The 12,514-nt window shown below is 38.0% G+C and overlaps 1 protein-coding gene across 2 annotated transcripts in view; it reads left to right on the forward strand.

The window, feature by feature from the left end:
* The window catches only part of LOC5568868 (myb-like protein A), a 397,347-nt gene that overhangs the window by 74,550 nt on the left and 310,283 nt on the right, over positions 1 to 12,514 (forward strand). The window contains exon 2 of one of the 2 annotated variants that reach the window (XM_021842690.1): positions 2,778 to 2,818. The gene's annotated coding sequence lies outside the window, so the exon portion shown is untranslated. Of the gene's footprint in view, positions 1 to 2,777; positions 2,819 to 4,845; positions 4,942 to 12,514 lie in introns of those variants that run through there. The other variant, XM_021842691.1, reaches the window with a different exon arrangement.

Below are 12,514 nucleotides of genomic sequence, written 5' to 3' on the forward strand. Positions count from 1 at the left end.
CCCGTACGGTTTAATATTTCATTGGTATATCAATGCTTAACTGCACCCTTTTTTATGTTGAATTAAACTATTTAAAAATTCAATAATTAAGTAACGAGCAACGTGATTTTAACTTTTGCCCTTATATTTGATATTCTGTTTTGAAAAGCAGTTTTACCGACTAATTCATTAGAACATTACTAACTCATATTCCAGCGAATCCCTTGAAAAAAATATGAGGGAAAGTAATTTTGAAGTATATTGCAACTTTAAAGATAAAATTTCGTTCTACGGTTGAACAGAAAGCTACCGTAGCTTTCACATTACTGATTTTTTACAAAACATTGATCAGCTGTGATAATACCTTGGATGGTTGTTGTTTTCGGATGTTTTTCAAAGCTTTGTACTCTTCTAGCATAATGATTCTCAATCCTACGGTAGAACCAAAGACGAAATAAAGACCTCCATGTCCCTTGCAGTAGTACAAAATATTATGGCACATAAGGTAATAGAACTAAATCTAGAATACCATGAAAAGTGTGCTGCGATCTGTCAAACTGGGTACCATTTGCAGTACCAAGGAACCAAATGTAGTACTAGAAGTGGTACCCAATCTGAACCCAAGTGTGACGGACCTGGTTGAACTTTGACAACTGCCGTGGAACTTGGTGGCTACCTCAGAACGGTAAATTTTCAAAAGAATCGCAATATATTAATGATTTTATCCACCATGTTTCCAGTAAGTAAGCGAGGATAAGGGTTGTGCTAGATTTTTTATTTGATCGAAATTTTTAACTGGTGGAATTTTTTTTACAGTCTGATTGCAAGCTTAATTTAACCTATTTATATATCACCAATTTTGTAGACCTCGTATCCCTTTGAAAGGTTTCCAAAAGCAATCCTTTCAAGCACTAAAATAAAAACCAAGAAGATCATTATAAGCAATAAGCTCACCAGATAACTAGTTATAATTATATGTTGGTTTTTTGTTTTCCGAAATCAAATAGTTGTTGATAAAATGTATATGTTTTTGACGATATGTTTTTTTTATAAAAATGATTGTAAGCGTTAGCAAACAAAGGATTTTTTGAAGGTTTTTTTTTCATGAATTGAGTGGGCTTATAAAGTTTTCATGGATGTAACAGTCACAGTTTTCAACATACAACTCTAGTTGGTTTTTATTCTAGTGCTTGAAAGGATTGCTTCGATATTGGCAAATATGATTTGAATTTCATTTGAAGCCTGACGATTAAAACGAAGCCAACAGATTATAGAACAAGCAGATATGGACAAAATACAACTATGAATAAAAAATACGGAGCTGAATTCCAATTGTGAGATACCTTGGGCGCGGGATAAAATGACGCAAACATTTTCTAAATCGGTACTCATCACATTTTTTTCTGTCTTTTCTCTATTTGTTTATCAGTAGAACTTTTGCCCCCTTGAGGTAAATATGTTTTGGAATCCCCCCCACATTCTGAACCACATATTATAAGTGTAACAAAATTTAATCAAATTTACCGGAGGAATACTTTATGTGTAAGAAAAAAGTTCATAAAGTTTGATTTTGAATTTTTAAGTATCTTGTTGTAATGAATCACGTTTTTCTGAAATCATTGAGAAGCACTTGGTCCGTTCTAGGTACGTCAAAATATATCCACGACCTTCACATCTAAAAAAAGTAATAGAGTAAGTGTCATATTCATTTATTGTCTACCATCAACAAAACTTTCAGACTTGAAATTAGGATAATTGATTATTAGTAAAATGATCATCTGATTAGTAATTTACAATTGTAAAAATTCAGTTACCTTACGTTTATTAATGGCTTGTTGAAATAAGTTTCAAAAATTTTGGATAAATGTTTTACGATCCTAAAAACGAAATACATAAACATCCGGACAATTTTACCACTTCTATTTCAATGCACCGCAATCTTTTAAGGTGATATTTTTCGAAAATTAAGGAGGCCTTCTCCAAATATTTTGTTTTTGATAATCGTCAAGTTTTGCCTAACATGATTCAATAATTAGCATGCTTAGAGGTACAAAAAAGACACCCGACACATTAATGCTTCCAAAAAATTTGTGGTGTGTCGAATATAACAACAATAAACTATCACAAAAAGGATCCATGAGCTAAGTCACTGTTCCCCAGCCTAAGTAAAAATCGAATACCAAACCAATTAAATGCGGCTTTCTGCGAGTTTTCAACTAGAACCACGGTTGAGAAACGCTAAAATCTACAAAACATAATTGTCTTGGATGCTCTGCAAATTTTTACAACCCCTTTGGAGTAAATACGAACAAATACGTCAGTGAAACATGCTGAGCTTGCAAAACAGTTCTCTCCAAGCTGCTTGAGAAAGCTTTCAAGCCTTATCTCCAAAAGTTGCCCTTAAAAATATACTAAATTTGCAATAATTACTGACTGCTAACCAGTCCTTAACTCACTATGGAAAAACGTGGACTATCCTGTCATAATGTCAAAAAGTTGATTTGAAAAACATGGGTAATATTAACCTCACCATAAAGATGAATGACCAACTTTTTTCCTTCTGGCATTACATCTTAATTTTGACAGAACCTGTTTCTCAGTATAATGTTCTTATGAGCATTTGCATAGTAATACTGACAGCTTTCTTCATAAATTGACCATTTTCGCATGTGTATGTGTGACAATAACGAGAAGATAAAGACAGTCTCGCCAATTTTGTTCGATATTGGAAAAGATAAACGATACAGGTTTAGCGTAAAACTAATAAAACGTGTGCATTTCTTCTTCTCTATTTTCAGACATACAAAATGGGATGAACAATTGAAAGTGATGTGTCAAGGTAGGTATAGCAATGCGCTAATTATGGTGCCCTTCATAAGGTAGATCTCGCTTCGTGAACATTGTTGCACATGCATACTAATTGGTTCGCCTTTGTGGTTACTGTAAAATCATAAATAGAAAGCGAAAGCGATTGAAGCGAAAATGCCATCTAAGCAATGTCTTTGTTTAAAAACTGAAAAATGTAAAATATGGTTCTGAGATGATTTTGATTTTCAACTGTTGAACATAAAGTCAATTCAAAACTTGTGTTAAATTTCTTGGCGAAATGCAATTGAATGAAGTAATTATAACAGATTCGAGCAGGGTTGAGCCTGAAAAAAAAAACACAAAAAAGAAACTGCTATGATATTAACCTACATTTCCAAGAGCACGGTTTGCGTAATTTGCATGAACACATATTTGAAAGTTCTAACCGGAGAATATTTTTAAGTTCAGTATCTTTTCATAGATATTTCGACTCATTACTGATTGTAGTGCAAAATTTCCCATATTAAGAATGTATCATACTAGGAAATGGACTTGCATGCAACACCTGCTGGTACAGTCGGGAATGACTGACTCCGCATGAAAACGTTCCGAAGTCCGTTATGCATAGGGACGTTTGGCATAATAGATGATTCACTAAACTTAACTAAGGCAGTTTCATGCAAGTAGAAGTAGAATTTTCCATATGAAAACAAATAATTATATGATTATATGAATCCGTCTGTGTAATTAGCGGCAGCCGTGTAATTAATTACAGTATACAAATGAAATCCAATTAAAATAATACTCAACCTCTAAGAAAAAACCGCCTTCAAATTACTGGCATAAGCTATCGCTTAAGTGTGAACGACATATTCTCTTTAATCATTTCATGGAACACTCAGACCATTATAGTGTTTACTATTTATGTTCTCGTAACAAGCTCTCGTTCACTATTGCTGCTGTACGCTTCTTGATGGAAGCTTCCACGTTTAGGGTAACCAAACTAGAATCCAATGTCAACTCAATACATTCTGATAATTTGGTCACCCCATCCAATCAGCATTCCTCTAAACAGGCTAAAGACCAACACTGGATCATCACCGCGCATGTACCGTTATCAACCCTCGTCGTCGACCTCTGTCCTCTACGAGAGAGCGAAAAAGCTCTCACTTCCGTCCCGAGTGTGAGAAGCGAATGAGAGAGCCATATCAAAGCACAATGGTCGCACATAAATTAAATTTGGCTAAAACTAGTTCGTCTTATTCCTAAAAAATATATGATCTTAATAAACTTGTTTCCTTCAACTTTTGAAATCTCTGTTACCTATTACTTCCCTGAAGAATAGTAATTAATCAATCCACTACTTCTTTATTCCTGACAGGAGAAGCCAAAATTCAGGCAATTTTTTCCATGCTTCCAAGCCATTTTTTCCATGTTTTTAATGGGACTATTAACATAACATGTAAGTTTTATGAAATAAACAATTATATAGGGTAGGTGTACCAGTTATGGCCATAGTGGTTACCTATTTCGCCATACGTCTTGAATTTCTTCACATTTTGAACAGTTTTGTGTGTTTAAGCAATAAGATAAAGGCTGTATCTAGATGCTAAAATATTCAAAAAAATAAAAAATATTTTTCTATATGCTATTCAATTTGATTTAAACATTTTATGTTGTTATTTTTTTGTTTAGGTTTGGTTCAAATATGTGCGAAGGAAAGGGTATTAGGATGACTCAAAATATCGCTGAAAACCTTTTGCTGCCTATCAAGATTTCCACTCAAGTATTATAAAAATTAACTTCATTTAAAATATAGTTTAAAATGAAAAAAAAAATCTCAAAACCCTTTTTTAGTTTTGGCCAATTCTTGTGCCGATCATTGTGCAGATGGAAACTCTGTGGAAAACCATACCCTTAGCCGTTTATCAGGAGGCTGCGTGTCTGTTCGCTTGACGACGGGATTTTCGCTCTCGCTGGGTACCAAAGTTGGGAGATGCTTGCTTCTGGTGTTGGTTGCATAGCATTCCGAGGCCGTCATACACAAACACCACCACCAGACAGACAGCTAGTTTGCATTTCATCTTTTGCGTAAAGTGGACGGTTTACCGGATAACTTCCCAAGACTTCGAATAGTTGCTAGTGATTACGAAGGTGAATTCCTCTATTGATGGGCTCTAATGGTGGCCTAAAATAACTGGAATTTGATTGTTCGTTCGGTTTATGTGATGGTAGAGATAATTAAGGAACAAATGCAGAATAATCCTTTCAAGATTCTTTCTTCTCTGTGCGTGATAGGGATTGGTGTTTTTACAAAGCTTTTCTACGCTTCGGTATTTCGATCCGGGGGGTGAATTATATAGTAGTGTGTGGTTGTATAGGCTGATAAGTGTGAGGGGGGTAAGGATGTACGGACCAAAGCGGAATCATAGTGTAATTATTTTTGTTTCTTGAACGGAAATTCCACCACATCCGACCGAGTTTTCAATTCAGCATTTGATTCAAATGAATCGTGTACGAAAATTCAACGTATAATATTTTATACAGGGTGCGATACCGTTTAAAGTTTATTTTGGTATCCTACATAGATTTAACGAAGTAAGTTCCCATTACCGATTCGGCAGGCTGAGCTCTTTCCATGGTCTGTTAGTTGTTTGTTCTACCATCGGTAAATAAAGCCTCCTCGTTTGAAGCAGGTGCAATAAAATTGAAACTAGGGAAGGGTTGAACGACGAGGGACATTTCGAGACACTAGCTTTGCCATAGCTGAACGTGAGATAAACTACAGGCACGCATACACACAGAGGATGGAAAACTACAAACTTGAATGTGATACTTGGATTGGAGATTAAGCTTGAAAACGTAAGTGTAATTCATTTAATTATTTTCGTCTGCATTTTATCTGTACAGGTACGATCTACACATTTTAGATTCGGAGATTGCTTACCGTTGTTTTGGCTTAACGAAATGTATGTCTATCGGATCCAATAGAAAATGAAAATAGTGTATATTTCTCAAGAACATTGTTTTATTGGAAAGCAAAGCTGGGTTGTAAGAGTAAGAATACTCAGCAAAAACACAGTTAGCATATAAAATACACTCATTACAAAATTAGTAGTTTGGTATTATTTATAATACCCTCAAGAGATCTTCTACTGAATTGAAAAAAATGTTGTATGCATCGTTGTTGAACTCATTTTTTTTTTGCTATTTCTCATCGTAATAGGCTGTTTTTCAGCACGCCAATCTATCATGAAACGGCCTTCTTTTCTGCACTGAAGTATGCAGTGCGGGAATAGTCATTGCGCAACTGAAACCAAAGCTGTAATGATTCATTACGCAACGCTTTCTCATTACGCAACGCTTTCTCATTACGCAACGCTTTCTCATTACGCAACGCTTTCTCATTATGCAACGCTTTCTCATTACGCAACGCTTTCTCATTACCCATTGAGTTGCGTAATGAATGATAACATAATTTTTTTCAGAAATTGTGAAATGATGGTGAATGCATTCCGATATAATTTCTGATAACCTCAAATAGTCTTCTACGAAATTGCAAATAATATAGTACGTAACTCGTTGCAGAACTAGATTTTTATAGCACTCGTCGTAATTATCCTACTCGGCAAGCCAAGGCAATTGGGTCCTAAAATGTTTAATGAATTCTCGTTTTTATTCAATAATACGAAAGAGCGTGTTCTTGCAACTACTTTAGCAAGTTTTCCCGCTCAAATAACGGCTATATCATTTTTTAACTTCAATTTTAAAAATGGTTCCAAATATCAACTTTGACACTTGTGATCTTGTTTGACATTCACTTTTTCGACAAAAATGCCACAGGGCATATAGTTTTAACACTGGGGTTGTTCCTATCTGACATTTCGAAAGGGACACGGAAAACAAAATATACCCAAAATTCGAGTTTAAACCAAGGGGTGTGACAAAATCTCAAAAATCATAAAAAAATGTTTTTTGTACTTAAACCAATGAAAATCATTTAAAAATTCGGTAAACATGTGTTTCTGCCCTAAACTTAAGCGTTTGGTAATACAATTGAGACAGGGCTTTAGGACCCTATTAACGACTGTAAAAATCATCATTCTGCAACTTGTTCCGTAAACTACTATCACATCACTCTTCATAATCGTTCAACTCGGTAAGCCTCGTTGGATAAATGTACGATTTGTTCTGTAAAAATCATTATTCTGCAGCTTCTTGCATAATAGTAGTTTAAGGAACAAGTTGCAAAATGATGATTTTTACAGCACAAGTCGTAGATTGATCCTACGAGTCTTTCCGAGTAGCATAATTATAACGAGTGCTGTGAAAATCGAGTTCTGCGACGAGTTACGTACAACATTTTTTTGCAATTTCGTGGAAGACCACTTGAGGGTTTCAGAAATTATATCAGAATGCATTCACCATAATTTTACAGTTCCTGAAAAATTGTTGTGTAATGATTCATCACGCAACTCAAAACAGTTGCGTAATGAGAAAGCGTTGCGTAATGAATCATTACAGCACTGGTTTCAGTTGCGTAATGACTATTCCCGTACTGTATACTTCAGTGCAGGAAAGTAGTGAGATCAACTGTACTTGAATTCACAATAATTTCGCCATATTAAGAGGATTATCTGAAAAGTATCGAACATGAACAAACATAAACTTTTAAAACCTGCTCGAATTCTACCAACAATTCTTCAGGAACAGGTTCAGCAATCCAATAACCACTACAAAAGCTCCTCGAGGGATTTTTGCATACGTGCCTTTAGGGATTCACATAGAAATCACTCAGAAGAATATTCAATGAATCCATCCTTAGATTTCTTCAGTGATTCCGCCATAAGTTCTCATTTTTTCCAATTTCCCAAGAGACACTTTCAAGGATTATTTGAATTCGTTCAAGGAATTTATGTGGAAAAAAAACCCTCCAGAGACACCTTGAGGAATTTTCAGAAAATTTCTTTAAAAAATTTATCAGCAGTTTCTCCATAGATTCTAACAAACATTTCATTAGGTATTCTTCTTAGAAGTAGTTAGTATTTGACCAAATATTTCTTTGGAATTGTGCCTAGGGTACCTCCTCGACTTCTATAACGTATCCGCCCTTTTCAATGTGAAACCGTTCAAGCATTGTTCCAATATTTTTGTACGGATTTCTCTATTGACTCATTTGTTAATAGTCTGTAAGAAACTTTTGAGATTGTTTGTGGCATTTTATTTAAGAATTCTTTCAAAAAACTTCTTGTGGATTTTTCAAAGAATTTTTCTATGACTTCTTGAAAGAGTTCTTTTTTGAACTCCTTTAGAGCTATGTTTAGAGATGCATGCAGAAATTTCTTCAAAGATCCTCATCACCTATAGAATGCGTTAGAGATATATCGCCTATGTTGCCCAGGGTGGGTATACGGCTGTCAACAACGAACGAAGCTCGCCTAACAATCATTTCTCACGTGGGCCGGCTCAAACAGCACGGGTCGAAAACACGGGCTTAGCCAGGCAAAAAACGCTGATTATTTTCAAAACTCAACCAACGGAATGTCTAACAGCGTTGTGAGGCACACTAACACACTCACAAACCATGAACGGTAGGCGATGCGTATAGCCCCCCTGATGTTACCATATGTAAAATAAAAATTCAGAGAACCATACTAATACGAAATTTTTATGTACTATAATTGTCGAAACAGCATTTTAAAGGATTTCTGTTTCATGACTGAGATATTTCCGTGTGCCCATGCATGACGATATTGTACCTAATGGAGGTTTGCCTGTAGGAGAGTCCAGATTTCCTCTAGATATTTGTCTTAAAGTTCTCTCAGTATTCCTCTAAGTTATTTTCTAAGATTTCTACCAGAGATTCTATCCTAATTTTTTCAATAAATAAATTCAAAGATCTCCTTTAACAATTATTCTGAGGACGTTAGAACACACGCCTCTCACGCCGAGGACCTTGGACCAAATCCTTTCCCAGAGATCCCAGAGAAATTAAGCCGTTGGTTCCGAGATAAACTACCCCAGGGCTGAAAATCTCGTCAATAAATATAGAAAAGAAATAACTATTCCCTTATGCTTAGTTATTAGTGTATTCCAAAACATTACTTTAGTTTTCCTTGGATTCCTTCAGCAATTCCTCTGATGATTTCTTCATATATTCTTTACACAGTTTTCCAATGTGTTTTCTGAATTGTTTCAGGGGTCAATCCTTTTTTCTGAACATTTGTAAAAACAAATCTTACTATATATATTATTTTTCACATCTTCTTATATATATTATTTTTCACAGATTCTTCCAGCTATTACTTTAAGACACGGACACCGTCTTCAGCCATTTAGCTGCACAGACTGTAACTTAACACTAGACAACGGACAAGCATGCTCCAATGGTACAGCCGAGAAACATTCCCGACGAAAAGTTTCAATGGCTGCAGCGGGAATCGAACCCACACCCCATGACACGATACGCTCATTGCCTGACGACACTAACCGCACGGCCACGATTCTTCCAGCTATTACTAAATGAATGTCTCCAGTAAATTCTCCGCCAGTTTCTTGGAAGCACAAATTCCATCGAGTATTTCTCTAAGTTTTTCCGAGTTTCTTTTTGAATGCAAACGACACGTTGATGGCATCTATACTCTTCGACAATACAATTGTTGTGGAAGCGATGTAGGTATGATAGGCAAACAGTTTCAACACAACATAAATCGAAATGTTGTAAATGAGATGGATGAATGTGGGTTTGTTGAAAAGGGTCCGCGTGATCTGTGGGGACTTTAATTCGAAACTTGTAGCTATCTAAGTTATTGGGTCACCAAGTGGCTCGGTAGCTTAGTCGGTAAAGCGCTCGTCTAGCATACAAGAGTCCTGTGTTCAAATCTCAGCCGAGCACGTGGATTTTTTTCATAATTTCACCCATAATATATCCATCTTTACCACTCGTAATGAGTTAATTTATTTAACTTTTTCTAGATTTTATTCAGAGTTAATTAAAGAAGATTAAAATCAAGAAAATTCTCCAAGAATTCCTCCAGAATTTCTCAAACAAATAGAGCTAACATTTTTATCAGTGTTGCTTCTGGATGTTTTCACTAATATCTTCAAAACTTTCTTCCATTAAAACTCTTTAAAAAATCCTCACAAGTATTTCACGCGTCGGTTCCCAAGTGTTACAACTGATTTTCTTAGCGCCCCACAGAACTCGTAGTTGTTGTTTGGGAACTGCTTTAGCTAGAATTTTTATTGCAATTTAGGATTTTACAATTTATAAATAATTCAATAGTGTTACTCACAAATTTATCAGTTTTGCCGTACTATTCTCCTTTAGGTTTTATCAAATTTAGGTTAAGTAGAAAGCTGTACATAGAAACAAATTCATTTAGTTAACAAATTATCGTGATAATAAAGCATTTCACTTACTGTATAGTTTTCACTGTTCACCAGAACCAATTGTACATAATAGTAATAAATTTAGGAACAAATTGATAGATTTAAGAACTTAATTTGCATGAATTATAGAAATTTTAGACCTGCATGTGTTCAATACTGCAATAGATCTTTTTGTTCGATTATGTTTACATTTCCTTCTCTTATCACTACTCCGCTGTAGAGGGTTCATTCCCGTCTGCCGACACATATGCCGACACGCCTTCACTTCCCTGTGGTAAATCTTGATGATGTAGCGCCGGGGGGCTCTCGTCGTCACAATCCCCCGCCCGTAAAGCACTCTCGAGGGGTGGTTTACGTTCCTCCATGACGTCGATTAAGGCCAGCTTCACCACCGGCCTGCGAAGTACTCCGGTCGCCGTCTGCACCCATGCTTGACGTACTCCTCCATCTGTACCGCACACAACATGTTCTACCTTTCCTCTTAGCCATTGGTTCCTGATCATTCCGTCCACTACGAACACCAAATCCCCTTTCTTCAACTCTCTCACTTCGGCAAACCATTTGGAACGCCGCGAAATCACTGGCAGATACTCTTTTAGCCAACGCTTCCAAAAACCGTCCACCAGATACTGCGCGAGCTTCCATTCACTTCTCAGAGTTGACCGGTAATCTACAGGCTCGACCGGTAACTGTTTCACCCCGCTGGAGCTTCCAAGCAGGAAATGGTTCGGGGTTAGGGCTTCCTGATCCGCGAAATCGAGTGGAATATATGTCAGCGGACGACTATTGATCATTGCCTCCGCTTCAAGTATCACCGTCTCCAATACTTCGTCATCCGGTCGACGTTGAGTCTCCAGAATAGTCCCGATCGCAGCCTTTACGGAACGGACCATCCTTTCCCTCACCCCTCCCATATGTGGGGCACCAGGAGGATTGAACATCCAGCGTGTGCAAGAATTGGTGAATACTGTTGCTAGACGATGATTACGCTCCTCGATTTCTCGCTTCAGTTGATTCTCTGCTCCATGGAAGTTCGTCCCGTTGTCCGAATATATTTCCGCCGGAGAACCTCGCCTGGAGACAAACCGTCGGACTGCCATGACACAAGATTCTGTTGTCAAACTATGCACCACCTCCATATGCACGGCCCGTATAGTTAGGCATGTGAATAATGCTATCCACCGTTTGGCATTGCTACGTCCCGTTTTCACAAATACAGGTCCAAAGTAATCTACGCCAACAAAGGTGAATGGACGTACGTAGGGCGTGAGTCGCACTTCGGGTAACGGTGCCATTGGCGGCGAATGAGGCATGGCTCGGCGGATACGACACTTCATACAACTTCGGGATACCTTTGCTACTAGTGATCGCAGCTTTGGGATTTCAAACTGTTGCCGCATCTCGTTGACGACTGTTTCCCGGTTGGCATGGCGGAAGCGACGGTGGAACCAATCCGTTAGAAGGAAGCTAATCGGGTGCTCTCTTGGCAGAATCACAGGGTATTTAACTTCGTCCGCTATCCAAGAAGCTGCCGCAAGACGACTTCGCTTGCGTACCACTCCGTTCTGGTCCATGAACGGCCACAGTTTATGGATACTGCTTGACTTCGGCACAGCAGCGTGTTGAGCTGCCGGTGTACCACTAGTTTCCTGCAGAAGTCCGATTTCGACACCGTAGAATCTTCGCTGCGCCTGCTGCCAGAGAATTTCTTCCGCTTTCTTCAGCTCTTGTTGCATCAAAGCACCTTTTTCCAAACATTCACCACGAAGAGATCGCCGAAGGTTGTGTATGAATCGCTGGACGTATGCCATCGTACGATGAAGTCGTTCCCATCGGCTGAAACGGGCTACGTCCACTAGTTCAGGCCTGTTGACATGCACATTGCAGGAGCGAAGTTCTTCTTCGGTAGTCCAACGGTTGCTACAGCTACGTGGCCAGTTTTCTTCCGGCAGTTGGAGAAACTCCGGCCCTACGAACCATCGGCTACTTGTATCAATCTTCGGCCCGGAACCCCATTTAGTGGCGTCGTCTGCCACATTCAATTCAGAAGGTATCCACCTCCACTCGTTTACTTCGGTGGACGAAAGTATTTCGCTGATACGGAATCCGACATACTGATGGTACCGGCGTTGTTCCGATTGAAGCCATGACAGTACACACGCCGAATCTGACCACAAAAATCGTTGTGAAACTGGAATGCCGTGCATGGAAATAACACTGTTCAGGAGGCGAGTTCCCAGGACAGCGGCTTGAAGTTCCAGGCGTGGAATCGTCAACATTTTTAGTGGCGCCACTTTGGATTTCGCGCCAACGAGTGAGACTAAAGGGCCGTCTG

Source organism: Aedes aegypti, chromosome 2 (genome assembly GCF_002204515.2).
Source record: "Aedes aegypti strain LVP_AGWG chromosome 2, AaegL5.0 Primary Assembly, whole genome shotgun sequence".
NCBI classification, from domain to species: Eukaryota; Metazoa; Arthropoda; class Insecta; order Diptera; family Culicidae; genus Aedes; species Aedes aegypti.